This window comes from Ambystoma mexicanum, chromosome 13 (assembly GCF_040938575.1).
Source record: "Ambystoma mexicanum isolate Mex_15411 chromosome 13, UKY_AmexF1_1, whole genome shotgun sequence".
NCBI lineage: Eukaryota > Metazoa > Chordata > Amphibia > Caudata > Ambystomatidae > Ambystoma > Ambystoma mexicanum.
Window position 1 is genome coordinate 6,795,173 of NC_090938.1, and position 17,143 is coordinate 6,812,315.

At 49.4% G+C, this 17,143-nt stretch overlaps 1 protein-coding gene across 2 annotated transcripts in view; it reads left to right on the forward strand.

Annotated features, from left to right (window-relative positions):
• Nucleotides 1-17,143, forward strand: part of EPS8L3 (EPS8 signaling adaptor L3) — a 467,503-nt gene that overhangs the window by 419,001 nt on the left and 31,359 nt on the right. The window lies entirely within an intron of this gene.

Sequence of the window (17,143 nt, forward strand, 5' to 3'; positions counted from 1 at the left end):
CGCAGGCAATGGGAATAGCAATACAGTCAACACTCAGACGCACTCTGCGCCGCTCTGCGTCTGGAGTGGTGTTTTAACAGCAAGCACCTCCTCAGTGTGATAGAGAGGGAAGGCAGACTTCTCTCCAGCCAGGCAATGGGAATAGCAATACAGTCAACACTCAGACGCACTCTGCACCGCTCCACATCTGGAGTGGTGTTTTAACAGCAAGCACCTCCTCGTGTGATAGAAGGCAGTCTTCTCTCCTGCCAGGCAAAATCTCTATAATGTCCTCAAATCGATGCAACGTGCCATGTACCATCACAAATTGGTCCACGCGGGCCTGAACAATCCTCCGTCTTTGTATTAGAAGATGGCGCTGAGTCGCTGAAAGATCCACTTGTACTGACATCATTAGTGAGGGGACCCTGGCCAGGGGGCAAAGACTGAACACTGTCCGGACTAATCCCCAGATCCACCTGCAACACATTGCTTAAATGCAAAATGTTTGAAGTTGACTATCAGCAAAACTGGGTTACTTTTCTCTTGCAGCGAAGCAGCAGGGACTCTGTGGGACTCTGTGAACCGCAGATTCATCCTGCGAGCTACCCTTTCGCTCTTCCTAATACATAACATAACATTGAATCTAGTCGGAACTCTTTGGGTATGGGGGCCCAATTTAGTACAGTAAGGGGGTGTGATGGCTAAGCCCGTGCCTCGGGCCGCCTCATCCGCTTGCATGCATCACTCGTACAATGAGACACCAAACACACATCTTCAGCTTATGAGGTCCCGGCGGCAACTGCCGCACAGACCGACTTTATTCACACCACGCATGCGCGGCCTGGCTTGGCTTGGACGTCAGCTCAGTCTCCTGAGTCCAGGACCTAGTCCTTAAAATGGATGGGTGGTTTGCGACCCTGCCTCGCCGGGTACCGGCTGCTACTCCCTGGGGTTGGCAGGGGTGTCATGTCCCGTGGTGGTGGTGGGTCCACTGGCATGTCGGCTTCGGGGTTCTGTGCCCTGTCCTCTGGCAGGGGAACCTCTTCAGGCTCCTCCTCTTGGTGTTGTACCTCTACCTTCTTGAAGAAGGACTTGTTGCGGGTGACTGTCCCTCGTTCGCTGGCAGCGGTGACCATGGTCCCTTTTACGTGGGTGACTGTCCACGGTTGGGGCTCATACGTGAGCAACAATTTTCCTTCTGGTCATCGATTCCTGACGAGTACAGAATCTCCTACGGCTACCTCCCTCTCCTGTAGGCCTCTCCTCATGCTCTCCTTCTCGTTGCGGGCCGCCCTCTCCTGTCAGACCTTGTCATCATCGATTACCCCTGGCTCGAGGCCCTCTACTTCCGGAATGAGCCCCCTGGGGCAGCGTCCAAACAGTGCCTCGGCCGGGGCGACCCCTGTCGACTGGTGGGGTGTCGTTCTATAGTCCCGGAGGAACTCAAATAGATTTTTCTTTAGTTCGCCTCTGCCATTGGCTGATATTCAGAAAACTTTGTTCAATGTTCTCATGAGTCTTTCCGCTTCTCCATTGGCCCTGGGCCAGAGTGGTGATACTTTTCTGTGTTGGCTCCCTCTCTCATTCATGTATTGAACAAATTGATTTCCCGTGAACGGTGGCCCATTATCGGAGCACAGGACCTTTGGGAAGCCATGAGTTGCGAACATCTTTTCAAGTGTCAAGATGGTATGGTCACTTGCTGTTGAGTCCACAAGCTCCACCTCCGGTACCTCGACCACTGGTCCACTACACCCAAGAAATACATGCCTCTACCGGTCGACCCAAAGTCAGCATGGACTGTGCCCCAGGGACTTTCACTCCTTTCCATGGAACTAATCGGTGGAGCTCAATCTACGGGGCTCGCCGCTTGACATGGCATACACCTCCGCACGTGCCCTTCCACCAGACTTTCAAGGTCTGGAAACCATACTTTTGGTCTCAGCCGCATGTCGGTCTTGGCAACCCCCTGGTGACCGGTGTGTGCCAGCTCCAGGACCCTGGCTCTCAGTACTTGCGGGATAACAATCTGTCGCCCTTGCAGTAGTAGTCCATCATCTGAGATTGAGAGTTCATTTCAGACCTTCCAAAGAGCTTGGAGGTCTCTCTGTGCTCTGTCTTCTCGCCGGGTGTTGTTATTGAGCACCTCTCTCCATTCTCCGCTCCGCATGGCTGCCTGTATGATCTTGAATACTTCGTCCATAGTCGATTCTTTGGCTACGACTTCCCTTGACAGCGCCACTGGCATCGCACTTTCGACTATGTTGTAGATAAACTCCTGACACTCCACCAGCTAACCGGGACTCATTACGACCCTGGCAGTAAGTGAAAAATGATGCCGGTAAAGGATTACCGGCATCGCTTACCGGTAGGTCCGATTACGACCCGAGAAAGTGCAATTAGCGGCACCGTAGTTAACGGTGCCGATAACTGCACCAAGTGCGGGCACGCGACCTCCCATGCCGTAAATACCGGCATGGCGCAAAGTGGGGAATATCACGAGTCAAGCGGACATGCTCTTAACGCCCTTGAGAAGGCCGTAAAGTACCTTACCGCCATGGTGCTAATACCGCCATCGCGGACCAACCGTAAATGGCCATGTGCAGTGTTCCCAGCTGCCACAGGTGCACACAATCAGCACAGGTGGAGGCAATACAGACTGGCCAAGTACAAAAGGAGCACACCCCACCCCTTCCCACACCCAGTCACACTCCACAATGATTCCAATACGACTAGCAATGTTGGGGCTGGAGGACCTGATTGCAATGGAAGTGCTTCAGCAACAACAACAACAATAACTACAACAACAGGCAGCATAGAGGAGACGCAGGAGGAGAAGGAGGGCAAGGCAGGGCCAGCAAGCCCCACCAGCACAGCCAGTGCCACCACGCAGGCAGCCCCCAATCCCACGCATCAGAGCCAGTCCATTCAACCTCACAGCTGAGCAGATCCACACCCTGTACCATTTGGACCGGGACACCATCACCACCATCGTGGACATGATACACAACAACATTGTCAGCATGATTGAAACACCCACCGCCACCCCCCCCCCCCCTACTGAAGGTAGTGTCCATGCTCCACTTCCTGGCCACAGTCACCTACCAGCACACAGTGGGGCACTTGCATGGCATTTCACAACCATTATTCTCATGTACGCTGAACCAAGTGCTCAATGCCCTCCTCAAGCACACGACCCCATTTCATTACCACGGTCTGCCCAGGAGATCGCAAACACCAAAGTGGGTTTCCATGCACTGGCCGGCCTACCTGGTTGCATTGGTGCCATCGACTGCACCCATGTGGAATTGGTGGTCCCACATGCCATGGAGGTAGCGTACCGCAACCGTAAGCTATTCCACTGAATCAACGTACAAATGATATGTGACTCAAATAAGATCATCACACATTGTTGTGCCCGATTCCCCGGATCAACCCATGATTCAATGGTCCTGCGTGACTCCACAATACCACGCTACATGGAGCGACATGCAGGGCCGAGATCCTGGCTACTCGGTGAGTCTCAAGTCATGGCCATGGAAATGTGAAGTGGGTAGGTGATTGACGTACCAATGCATACTTCACCTGGCTGACATGGGGGGGGATGCATACTTTACCTGGCTGACATGGGGGGGGGAGAGAGTGATGCATACTTCACCTGGCTGACATGGGGGGGGGGGAGAAATGCATACTTCACCTGGCTGACATGGGGGGGGATGCATACTTTACCTGGCTGACATGGGGGGGAGAGATGCACACTTCACCTGGCTGACTTGGGGGGGGATGCATACTTCACTTGGCTGACATGGGGGGAGAGAGATGCATACTTCACCTGGCTGACATGGGGGTGGAAGATGCATACTTCACCTGGCTGTGAGTACCAGAGGTAATGGAGCCAGCTCATACCCTAAAGCAGCCCAGACTTTAGCTGACACCTGACCACATAATGCCAGATGTAAGCAGCCCTACCATGTGAATGAAGATGTGTCCCAACCATGACACAACCATCTGCATGTGCACTGTACCAAATCAGACCGCATCCACCTCAACGAAATGCACCTACATGCAATGACTTCAGCCAATACACGGCACCAAACACCATCAACTGAAATGCCAGTCCCCCATAACTGCGCACAAAGGAGTCACATGACGGACATAAACATCAATACACCACTACACAGACACTGAACCCAAATAAATTGAATAACAACATTTGTAGTGCTCAGTGAGGTCATCATGAGGCTGACAGCAATGGTGCCATGATGAGAGCATTGAAATCACATGGACATCGGCCAGATCACCTAAACAACTGCCATGTACTAACACAGTGGATGGGCACTCATAAGGCACCGGACCCCCCTGCATACACTGGTTGATGGCATGCAAAACAGTCCAAAAGAGGAATACACATATAGCGGTCACATCGTGTGACTCCATTCGTGCATGGAAATGGGGTTCAAAGTAAGAGATGAATGCATGCCATGGTGTCACGACATGTTTTGAAATCTGATGTCATGACTGACACATACATTGTTGCCCACATACAGGTGATGCAGGCTATCCCTTGAAGAGGTGGCTCCTTACACCAGTCCGGAACCCACAGAACCGGCACGAAGAGGACTTTAATCGTGCACATACACGAACCCGTGTGGTGATTGAGCAGACATTTGGCCTATTAAAGGCACGGTTTCGCTGCCTCAGCAGGTCTGGTGGGGCACTCCTGTACCGCCATGAGAAGGTGGCAAAGATCGTCATGGCATGTGTCATGCTACACAATATGTGCATCAGACGGAATGTGCCCCTGCCCCCTGACGCTGAACTGCAACCACCTGACGATAAGAATGAGGAGGGTGGGGATGGGGCAGCACCTCAGGGAGGCAGTGATGCTCAGGAGGGACGTGACATGCGTCGAACTCTGATCAGCCAATGTTTCTAGCACACACTGATGAGGGGTGTCACATGGAGATGGCAATTGGGGCACTGTGTGTGTCTGGGATATGCACACTGTGGACTGTTCACCAATAAAGCACACATACGCAATGAGCAATGTCCACACATGTGATTTGTGCTCAAGCAAAAATTGTATTGTAAATGTGAATTCAATTAACACACCCACTCCCCCCTCCCCCCTCAACTCTCCGCAAAAGTGCGTGGATGCCTGTGGTGAATTGCCTAATGTGGGATTGTTCCACTGGGCGGCCTCTATTGGCAGCCCCCTCTGCCATCCCCCGGGGCACCCCTGCCTGTACTCCGCAGGTTCCTGGCCGACCTGCGGACGGGGCTGCTTGGGGCAGAACTGGCAGCGGGGGAGGTATTCGGCTGCTCACTAGGACGCATGTCCCTCATTGTCTGTACAAGCTCCGAGAGCACGTGCCGCACCGCGGCAAGTTCGGCACAGATATCCTTGGTGGAGGATTGTATGGCTGCCTTCACAGTCTCGGCACATTTTAGCATTTCCGCACTTGCACCTCCAAATTCGGCCACATGCTGAGTCAGGAGTGAGGACAGTTGGTGTTGGCGTGTTAAGATTTGGTCCAGTGACTCTTGGTTTTTTTGGGCATTGGATAATGCCAGTGGCGTGGTCATTGGGCTGCTCCCCTCCTCCACACGTTTCACTGGGCATGGAGTGGCTGGCCAGGAGTCATCAGGGGATTGCCCCTGTGTGCCATCATCATGCAGGCTACATGGGGATAGGTAGGGGGAATGAGGGTGGACAGTGGGGGGACATTCTACGACATCATCATCATTCCCCACATCACTATCCGAGCAAGCTGCAATGGCAGCAGTCTCCCCAATCGTGCTGCTTCCTGCAGATACAGTCCCTTCACTGGCCACCAGTTGTTGGATGTCTGTTGCTGGTGGTACCGTGCTGCTTGCCTTGGTGCTTATCGGTGCCCTGGCCTGTGTTGTGGCCGTCGATTTTGGCTGCTGTGGGGGTTTGTTTTGTCCAGCAGAGGTGGAGGGTTGGTGTGGTGTCACTTCGGGCCTGGCCTTCTTGGCAGGTGTGGTGCCAGTGTCTTCCTCGCTAAGGTCTGAATGGGAGCCTGTGGTGGAGCAAAGGAGGGAAAGTGTTATTGATCGGTCTGCGGACATTGAGCAGCCATTGTGATGACTGCCATCATTTTGATAACTAGATGGTGCACATTGGAGGCAGTGACATACAGGTTGTCTCTCTTTTGGGTGGGAGAAGCATGCAGGAATGTGGGTGCCTACAGTGAGAGTGTGCATACTGCATGTGTACAGGGTGTAGGTCAATAATGCCTGTAGGAAGTCTTCTGCTGATGTGTTGCGTTAACCCTATTAGGCAACATTGTGCTTCCCATGAAACTGGACTTCAGAGAGTTTTGCATGGCTTGATTTGAGGCACCTACCTGCGTCACCTGATGTCGGGGCTCCTCTCTCCATTTCTCCAACCCCCTCAATGCTCTCAATGCCAATGGTTGTGGCACATATCTCCTCCCAAGGCTGCAATTTTATCGGTGAGTCTGCTCCTCCACCAGTTGCCATGCCCAGGTTTCTGTTGGCAGACAGTATACTCCTTACGCGGAGCCGGAGGTCATCCCACCTTTTCCGGCACTGTCTTGTGGTGCGGGGTGTTGTTCCAACTGCACTGACCCGCTGTGCGACTAGGTCGCATATGGCCTTCTTCCGTGCTATTGCCGGTCTGGTCATTTCTGTTGAGAATACAACGTCCGCGTTTTCCTGTAGGGTTTCCGCCAACATGGTGAGCTCTTCCCTAGTGGAGCGCTCCTGCCGCAGCCGATCGCAACTTTTTTTAACAACTTTCGGCATTCTGACGATGGGTGGATGTGGGTGAAGGTTTGTGGCGGGTCTCAGGGTCAGATGTGCACTGGTTGTGGAGGATGGCAATGGATTGTGTTTTTAAAGATGGCCGCCATGCTCTTTCCCGTTCCGGTGCGATGACGCAACTTCCGGATCCGCTTCTTTACGGTCACCGCTAATAGAGGTCACTGCTATTTGCGGTGATCGCAAATATCGGTGGGTAGGGTGGCGGTAGTGCACCTTGCACGGCATACGATGCCGGTAGGTGCCGTCTTTGGGACGTTACCGGCATGGCGCAGATTACATTACCGGCATGGCGCAATGCTTGTGCCCGAGAGGTTGTAATGTACCGCTTTTAACAGTTTCTGGCCAGCACGGACACGTTAGTTGCGCCATGCCGGTAATGTCCCTTACTTACCGCCTGGGTCGTAATGAGGCCACTTGACTCCTTTCGCAGTTCGGATTGTCAAACAGGAAATTATATCGTACCTCCTATTGCAACGAATATATGTATATTGGCCTACGCCAAGCTGCTTGTAAGCCACTTGCGAAGAAATCCGTGTTGCAAGGTCCTGACCTTAGAATCAATGTAAACCGCCATTTTAGGACAATCCGCCATTTTAGGTTCTCTCTGTAAAGTCACCCTGTGAGTTAAAATGGTGGACGATGTCATTCCGAAATACAACATGGCCGTCTTGACCTCTGTGTGTAATTAATATGTAACTTGCCTGCAGGCCACTTGTTGGGGTCGTGAACTGAGACCTTGTCCTTCGCTGACCTGTGTGTAAAGGATTACTCATGCAATGAAACTAATCCACGAGCATATGTTAAGAACAATGTATCCAAATACTGAACTAAGAACACTTGTTTAACTACATTGTATTAATGTTTGAGAAGACCTTTATGAGAAATCCTAAAATACACTCTTACCGTTTAGGCTTGTTGCCGAATGTATTAACGGCAATCCCTATGCATATAGTGGTATGAACCTGGCATGTATCCTAGATCAGTAATGTATTAGAGGAATATTAACCCGAAGTAGGGTTGGACATCATGTTCGCAGATGGTATAAAAGAGCAACGAATTCTAATGTACAGCGTCTCTCACTAAGCACACTGAACCACGCTGGAGTTTGTTGTGTTGTACTGAGGGCCGATAGCTATCTGTTACTTTTCTTGGAAAACTGTTCAGTATAAAATAAAGATCTTTGTATGTTCCTTTGTAACCCGTGTTCGGTGTATTTCCTTTTGGTGTACTCAGCCTCAACATATTGATTTTGTTTTCACAGTTGGCGCCCAAATAGGGACCCTCAAGATTGATGCCGGATTGTCGAAGGTTGGCGCATGCTATCGGACCGGGATCGGACGGTGTGACAAAATAAGGGGCCCCTTCTGAACGAGACATGACACCTCAGCAGCGCTGCACAACCCGATCCCTGGACGATTAGCTTGTGGTCCAATAAGGCATCTTGACGAGGGTCCACTTATCGAGGCGGGCAGATTTGCCGAAATCACCAAACACGAGGTGAGATTAGTTAGGTAAGATTCTTTTTTTTCCGATTGGACCTCCTTAGGACTGATTAGGTGAGTCGTGACCCGATTCTTAAATATCCTGATAATTTGATTTTGGCGTATTGCATCTGCAGACACAATTATTGACCAGGTAACACCAATAATTTTATATGCCTAGAAATTTGTCTACCTGCTTCAGGGCGTTGTTTCACAGTGATAGACAATCTTTGGAATTTAGCCATCCAGCACCACAGGAGGGGTCGCCTGCGTGTACTATGCACTGTAAGCATGGCATTGGAAGTATAGTGTTTAATGATATTTGGCACAGACAAACCAGACATGCCTCCGAACTTCTGTGGCCAATCAATGGTAGTTTTGAAATCCCTCATATTGAGTATTTAGAGTCAATTCTATTAAAGAAAAAGGCTAGACCTACAGCATTCGATGTTTTGCAGAATTTGAAAAAAGAAGCGTTGCAGCAACTTAAGAGTAGAGAAAAACCTGCGCGCCATAATAAGACGAACGCCGAAAAAGCATTATTATATGACCAAGATAAACATTCTGAGTCGACTAGGAATATGGATAGGGCTTTCTCACTTGGAATTCAGAAAATGTATCCTTCTAAAGACCTTCATGTTTCCAATGAATTCATCGACAAATTCTTAAATGAACGAAGGCCTGGTGCCACTGCGCCACCTCCGTATGTTCCTCTTCCTGCTGCTTTGCCTCTTCCTGTTGTTCCTGCTCCTCCTAATGTTCCTCTTCCTCCAGTTACTGTTCCTCCACCTATTCCTCCACCCCTTCCTATTGCACCAGTAACAGTACCTCTATTGAATTTGCCTGCTCCCCCTCTTCCAAGTGGTCTTGTGCCGCTTGTAGTCGATCAGGGTGCGGGGTCAAGGGTTGTCACCCGCAATACTGTACCGCCAGAGAAGAAAAGAGATTTGATTGCATGGGCTAAGCATTGTATGGAGAGAGATGATCAAGCTAATGTTTTTGCCACACTTTTTAATATGGATAATTTTCCTGAGAAAAATGTTTTTATTGAAAGTTTAGGGATTCATTTATGTGTAATGTGGGGCAAATTAAATAATACAGATCTCCCGCAAGGGTTAAGGGATCTAAACACTTTAGCGTTTTCAAGAGACACTGTGGAGAAAGTTAATGAGCATGTCGAGAGGTTATTTGAGTATAGAAATAAGTTGGAAAGGTTACAGAATGAGGATGACGAGGGGGAAAGTATGTATGTACAGAAACGGTTCCTTCCTGCCGAAAATCGATATCTGAAGAAGCACGAATTTGTACAAAAGACGCGCTTAGATGGATTTCAGATATGTCGATAACTCCAGTTGAGGTATATGACACATACAGTCAGTATACACCAGAAATGCAGAGGAAAGTGATACAGGTAATGATAGAGTTCCTACAGGATGATTGTGTAAAGAGAAGAATTAGTTGTCCCACAGAGTTATTGAGTATTTATAAGCAAGCTTTTTCACTTAACACTTCTTCGATTGCTTTAGCGCTCGACTTAGCTCTGTTGCTTAGTAAGCTTTCGGAGTTGCCTACTTCTCAGTTGCCTATGAGAGAGGTTCCTCCGACATTTGTCCCGAAGGTTGAGATTGCGGCCGATGCTGCGGCGGGTTTAGTCGCTGTGGACATTCCTGCACATTATCTATCGCAATTTGTTCATGTCCCGTTCTCAAGACAGGGAGTGAATACTATTAGACAATCTATTCAAGATATTAGGAAAAATCCAACAGGATTCTATAAAGAAATAGAGTCCGTCTTGCAGTCTTCAGTGTTCACCCTAGGTGATATTGATTTGTTATTTCCTGTACTCCTGCCCGTAGATTTGTGGAAACAAGTCAGGACTATAGACGACATATCAGGGTTGGGAGATACATGGGCGAACATAACTAGATTTGATGGAGAAAGGCCAGCTGGTGAAAGACCGCCACAGGTGATACTAACTTTGCCTGATAGAATTATTGCAAAATTGAAAACCATAATTCCTGAGAAAAGAATTATTTGGGACAAACTTACGGCCTGTGTCCAAGGGAAGTCTGAGGGTGCTACCGAGTTCTTTAATCGGTTTGAACAGGTATTCTCAGATTTCAGCGGATTTCAGCACAGAGTCTGGGAAAAGATTATTTGTTGACAAATTTGTGCGTGGATTGCTGCCTGACATCCAGTCACAAATGATGTCTTCTGAGAGCGCTTGGCAGGCAAAGTCCCAATCAGAAATACTGCACATGGCTCAGTACAACGAGAATCCTGTCAACAATGAAAAAGATAGAGTTGAAAAACGAAAAGGTGATTTAAAGACTAAAGTATTATTACAGCAAATTGTTAGAGGCCCCAGAGGGGGTCGTTCGCAGATTAGAGGTCAGTATGTTCCACAAGGGAATGTGCCCTTGGGTCCTGTGAACATTAACCAGTGTGCCTATTGTCGACAAGAGGGTCATTGGCGTGCACAATGCCCCGTCCTTCGACAGAGGTCGAATAACACATTTGGGAATATGGGTAGACGATCCAGAGGTCGCCCGGGTTTAGGGGTCCCTGGTAGAGGTCAGTTTGCACAGTATCCTCAGCAATCTTTCTCACAGGATAATCCGACTCCAAGTGTGGATACCAGGAACATATTTGATCATCCTTTTGCTGCATATCTATCTGAAGAGCTTCTTTTTGATGACATTCTGTTTTGATAGGATTGCCCGAAGCAGGGTTTGGAACCTACACCTATTCCCGTCCATCAGAAAGGTCCCTATGTTGAAATGGTAGTAGGAAATAGGAAACATCAGTTTTTGATGGATACTGGAGCACAGAAGTGTTCCATTGAGCATTCACGGGTTCCAAACATTCCACTGTCAGGGCAAACTAAAGTTTCTGTAGGGTTTTCTGGCACACCAGTTGTTTGTCCAGTTTCTTCTCCGGTACCTATTTCTTTGGGTCCCTTTACGGACCACTGTCCATTCCTTTTCACTTCAAATTGTGGAGAGAATTTGCTGGGTTTAAATCTATTGAAAGAATTCAATGCAATAATGTATTGTTCTTCCGATGGAGTGCGCTTGACGATTTCACCACAGCAACTTTCTGTCTCTCAATTCTTAACTAGACCTTTGCCGCCAGAATTCAGTGATGTACCAGAGTGCTTATGAGCTGTTGACGACAATGATGTAAGTGTTTTGTAGATTGAGCCTGTTAAGATAGTCTTGAAACATGAAATTGAGCTGCCACGCATTCCCCAGTATAAGATTTCAGTTGAGGGCGAGCGAGCTTTGAAATGCAGTGTTTTGGATTTTGTGCATCGCTGGGTGATTGAAGAAATTTCAGGAAGTTTGTGCAACAGTCCGATTTTAACCGTGTACAAGAAAAGTGATAATACAATTCCATTCCGTTTCATAATTGATTTACGTGCCATTAATAAAGTCGACGCTCCGCAATTTCCAATTGTGCCTGATGTGACGACAATATTGACAATGATTCCAGCTACAGCTACTTACTTTAGTGTTGTGGACCTGAAGAATACTTTCTTCAGTATTCCTATACACAAGGATAGTAGATACTTGTTCGCGTTCACCTTAGGGGGACGCTCGTTCACATTTACTCGTGCACCTCAAGGTTACACAGAGAGTCCTAGCATCTAGTCCTAGCATCTAGTCCTAGCATCCCCCTAAGGTGAACGCGAACAAGTATATTTTTGCCATGCTGTAACTGTTTTTAAGTCTCCGGCGCCCAGCTACCCCAGGGTTCGGTGCGCGGTACAAATAAATAAACTAAACTAAACTAAACTACAGTAGGGCTTTGAAAGAACAGCTCGATACCCTTGAACTGTCCTGTACTTGTACATTGCTTCAGTATGTTGATGACCTGCTTTTAGCTGCTGACTCGGAGAGCGCCTGCAAGGAGGGCACTGTGTTGTTGCTTATCCATATGGCTAAACATGGTCACAAAGCTTAGCTTAAAAAGTTTCAATATTGTTGCCAGGAGGTCGCCTATTTAGGCTTTTGGGGTACTCAGCCTCGATATTTTTATTTTGTTTTCACAGGATGGCGGGACCAATAGTCGGCTGGGTTGTTTGTCCCGGGTCTGCACACCAGTTTGACCCCATAATCAATAAGAGCGAGCATCCACCGTTCGATCCTAGGTGGGGGCTTCGATGACACTCCTGCCAGAATCGGTATCAGTGGTTTATGGACTGTCACCACTATTACAGGTTTCCCTAGAATATAGAGGTGAAAATGGTGGCAACCCCACAAGATCACCAGCGCTTCCCTTTCAATTTGCGAGTAGCACCTTTCGGTGTCTGTAAGTGCTTTGCCCGCATAGGCAATTGGGCGCATGTCTCCTCTGGCATCCGCTTGCATGAGAACGGCTCCTAGCCCCACCGGGCTGGCATCTCCGACTATCTCCGACTCTGCATTGGGGTCGAAGTATGCCATCGTGTCTTGGTCCGAGAGTGCTCCTTGTATGTCTAGAAACGCCTCTTGCTCTCTCTTTTCCCAAGTCCATGGAACATCATTCTTGGTCAGGGCTCGGAGTGGTTCAGATAGGGATGCGAGGCCTTTAATAAATCGTCCACAATAATTGACCATCCCAAGGAAACTGCGCACCTCCGTAGGTGATTGGGGTGCCGCAGCTTCGTGGATGTCTCGGATTTTCCCCGGGTCAGGCGACACCCCACTCGCGTGGAAGATGAACCCGAAGAATCCCATGCGATCCTTGAAGAACTCACACTTCCCGCAGTGTAGGGTAAGGCCCAGCTCTTTCAGCCGCTGCAACGTCAACTCCAGATGCTTCATGTGTTCAGTTTGGGACGCTGCGAATACTAGAATGTCATCGCTCATATTGAGCACTCCCTTCAGACCTGCTAGTGCTCCTCTTATGGCGTTCTGAAAAAGTTCTGCAGCGGAGGATACGCCAAAGCTGAGACGTTTAAACTGATAGAGGCCTTCATGAGTGGTAACTGTTGTTATATACCGAGAATCGGGGTGGAGTTCTAACTGGTGATACCCAGACCTCAGATCCAGCTTCGAGAAGACTTTGGCCCCCTGCAGCTCGCCCACAATGTCATCCAGTGTCGACGTGATATGGCGTTCCCGTTTGAGGGCAGCGTTCGGGAGTTGCATGTCCACACAGATGCGGACGGCACCGGGTTGTTTCGGTTTTGGCGCCACGACAATAGGCAAGACCCAGGGGATCGGTCCCTCTACTCTCTCGATAATGTCCATCTCGATGAGTGATTGGAGCTCCTTCTCAACCTGTGACCTGAGGTGGAAGGGTATTCTTCGGTGTTTTAGTGCTGTGAGCCGGTTTGTTTCATCCATGTGCAGGCGCACTGGGGCTGCCTTTAATTTTCCCACTCCCTGGAAAATGCTAGAGAACTTGTCTAGCAGTTGGTCAATGTCTACCTGGTATGCTGCCAGTGAGAAATGTACAATGTTCAAGGCCTCAGAAGCGGCAAAGTTTAGCAGTGAATGCAGGCTGACGTCAGTGACGAAGAAACGTGCTTTGATTGTCTTTGCCCCATGGGTCACGGGCGCCACAAACACGCCTTAGATCGGTAGGGGTGTGTGTCCCCCAAAAGTAGATATTTTGGCTTTTGAATCATCCAGCGTCGGCGGACCTGGGATGGCATTGTAATGTGCAGTGGCTAATACACACACTGAGGCTCCTGTGTCGATCAGTACTTGTGTAGGGGTACCTTCAATGTCCACAACACAAGTGGGTTGCCTCCTTTTCTTGGTTCCTGCAGCCAGGTTTGAGATAAAGAAAATGTCTTCATCCTCCTCTTCCTCTTCTGCAATGTTAAGCCTCTAAGCGTCCTGTTCTAATGTGACGATGCTACGTTGTCTCCTGAAACCGCCTCCACCTGCTCTAGCTGGTCCTCTGTGTGTCGTCACTGGAGCAGCCGCCCGACACATCCTCACATAGTGTCCCGGCATGTTGCATCTCCCGCAGACCTTCGTCTTTGCTGGACAGTCTTCTGCGTGTGGTAAATCATACCCTCATTATTGGCACACATTTGGGGCACCTTGCACAGATGACGCCTCTTGACGCTTCTGGCTCCAGCGTGATTTGGATGGGGATTTTCTTCCCACTGCAAATGCTTCCTCACTTTTGCACGGGTGCACTGCGGCGTCCATTTTCGTCGCCTCTGCTCTCGGCGAGCTCATACACCCTGCCATTGTCCAATATCTGTGTCAATGTCATGCCTGGTTCCCGCAGAATCTGCCTTCGCAATTTGCTGGAGCTACAGCCTTGGATGACTTTGTTGATAATCATTACCTCCTCGTTGTCCCATCTGCAGGTGTTAGCCATTTGCCGCAGGTGTGCGCAAAACTGGTCCAGGGATTCGTCGCCGTGCTGTTTCTCCCCGCACATAACAAATCTGTTGAAATCAACGTTTGACAATGGAATTAAATGGTTGTGGAGTGCTACTTTGACGGCTGCATAGGTTACTACTTGCAGGTTCAAGGATTCATATATCCGCAGAACTTCCGTACCTGCCGAGTAGAGCAATGTGGCAACCTTCGCGTCATCATCGCCCTCACCTGTTGCTCTAAAAAACATGTCTAATTTCTTTATCCACAGGAGCCATTTGGGGGTGGGCCAGAGGTGTCAAACTCCTGCATGGGTGGTAGTGATCCCTGGTGACGCCGTGCCACTCTCACCGGCGTGGGCGCCTCACCGTCGCTGTCAGCCATCTTCACAGGTCGCACAGGCACCTCCCTTTACAAAGGAGGCTGCAAACCTGACTCAAAAATAGAAACAGACGTACCTTGGTGTGTACACTGCGACGATATGTTGGGCGTCAGCCTTGGTACTGGCCACTGGCTGTCTGTCAGGATTTGGATATCCTTTCCAGCACCTTGCTGTGCAGAATCTGTCATCACTGGCTGTGGATGCAGTCCTCTGGATTAGAGGACCACAGGGCCGCTACTGACTCACACGCTGAAAGTGAAAGATGGCCGCCATCACTCGTGTCGGGTCCGGACTGCGTTGAAGGAGAGAAAACACATGTGTCAAAATGCCCTCCTCTTTGCATCCGTCCTCGTCGCCAATGTGATGGCTAAGCACGTGCCTCGGGCCACCTCATCCGCTCGCACGCATGCACTCATACAATGAGACACCAAACACACGTCTGCAGCTTATGAGGTCCCGGCAGCAACTGCTGCACGGACCGTCTTTATTCACACCCGCATGCACGGCCTGAAACGGGGCTTGCACATGTGCGCATTTACTTAAAGATGTAACAAGGGGGAACGAACGGTCTGCAGATTCAAACATCTCCTCTGTGCTGTCACTTAAAGTTGCTCCTGTAACAGGGGCACAGTTGTGGCCTCTGGTTACATTGTGTTGTGTTCATGCATCATCTACTCAAAGGATGGTCGTATACCAAAGCTCGGTTAAATCAGGTGACCAATGACTAACTTGATTAGTAAAGTAGGGTTAAATAATGCTATTGTCATATTTTCTAGGAACATGAAGGCAATCCTTTCATGGGCGTGTTTTATTTTATTTCATTTATGGTTGTATTATGATAAATTAAAACAAAAATAAAACAAAAAAATAGGTTTTCAAACTGACCGAAAATGTTGGTACAAGACTGTGCATTTTATTCAGGATCACATGTCAATCCCCCTGTCCCCCCTAGCTCCCCTCTCCCTTATTTCCTTAAAAGTGTACCATTTTGACCACGAACAAAGGTAGATGCAGGGCTGGGGTCGGGTAATATTGGTTAAGGAGGGGAGGGGCCCTGGGGAGGTCTTTCTCTGCATTCTGCGGTAAGAAATTCTGTAAAAATATTAGAAGTAAATAATGGCAGCAATTAAAATTCAATTAAAAGACATCCCTGTGGCCCCAATTAGGTCTGACAGAAGGCACGTTAGGGTTTGTTTAGACCCATAACCCCTGCATTTGTCCATTTGCACCCATAGCCAATTAGCCATGACTAGCTCATTCCTTCGCTGCACCTCGTTTTCTTACCAGATAATTAATTGGCATGAGACAGTAGTTTCAAATGGCAAACTTGGCCGCAGGTTTATTTCCACAACAAAAGAATCACTGTACACATTTCGTGAAATCCAGTCTGTAAGTGTGACGCTTGCTCCGTGTCCAACATCACCTGCTTCCCCATATACCTTTGTATAGTGTCCATAGTAGGCCCAACTCTCCCAACCCTTTGTGCCTGTGCCTATCCTGCCCATGCAGGTGTCTGTGGGTGGGGAGAGTGCCGTTACTTTTTTGGGGGAAGCTGAGCCCTTGTTGTTACCACCAGACGCCCCTGACGTTAGGCTCCCAAGAGGCGCTGGTCCGAGAAGAGCAAAGACCCTTCCGGCTTCCTTCTGGCTCATCCGGAGTCTGTCTTTTGTGCTTGGTCGCCCAAACACCGCCTTGCACCAGCCTGACCGTCGTGCGACAGCGACATCCAGGTGTCACCTTCCTTCCGTTTCCTTTGGTGGGGTGGGTGGGTGGAAAACGAAATCCTACTTCCACGGCGGGTAGGCAGGGTCCTACTGCAGGTGCTGGATGCTTCCTGCTGTAGGACCCTGCTCGTTATAAAGGGACTTACCCCACCCCTTTCCTTTGTTTGCCCTTTGCGGGCTTTGGGGTGCTTTTGGTGCCGTTCCGCCCCCCGCACCGTCCCCTTACCCAGGGGGAGGGGCACGGTAAGAGGAGGACCCTGCAGCGGTTACTGTGCTGCCTCCTCCATTTTTCTTTGTTTTTGTTTCCGTCATCAGCTGCACAAGGTGCCACGTCAAGGGGGTTAATGCCGGTTTGATTGAGATTCGTGAGTGGGCGACGTGTGAGTGGGGGAGTGAGTGAGAGTAAGCAAGTGCGGCATTAGTGAATGTCTGATT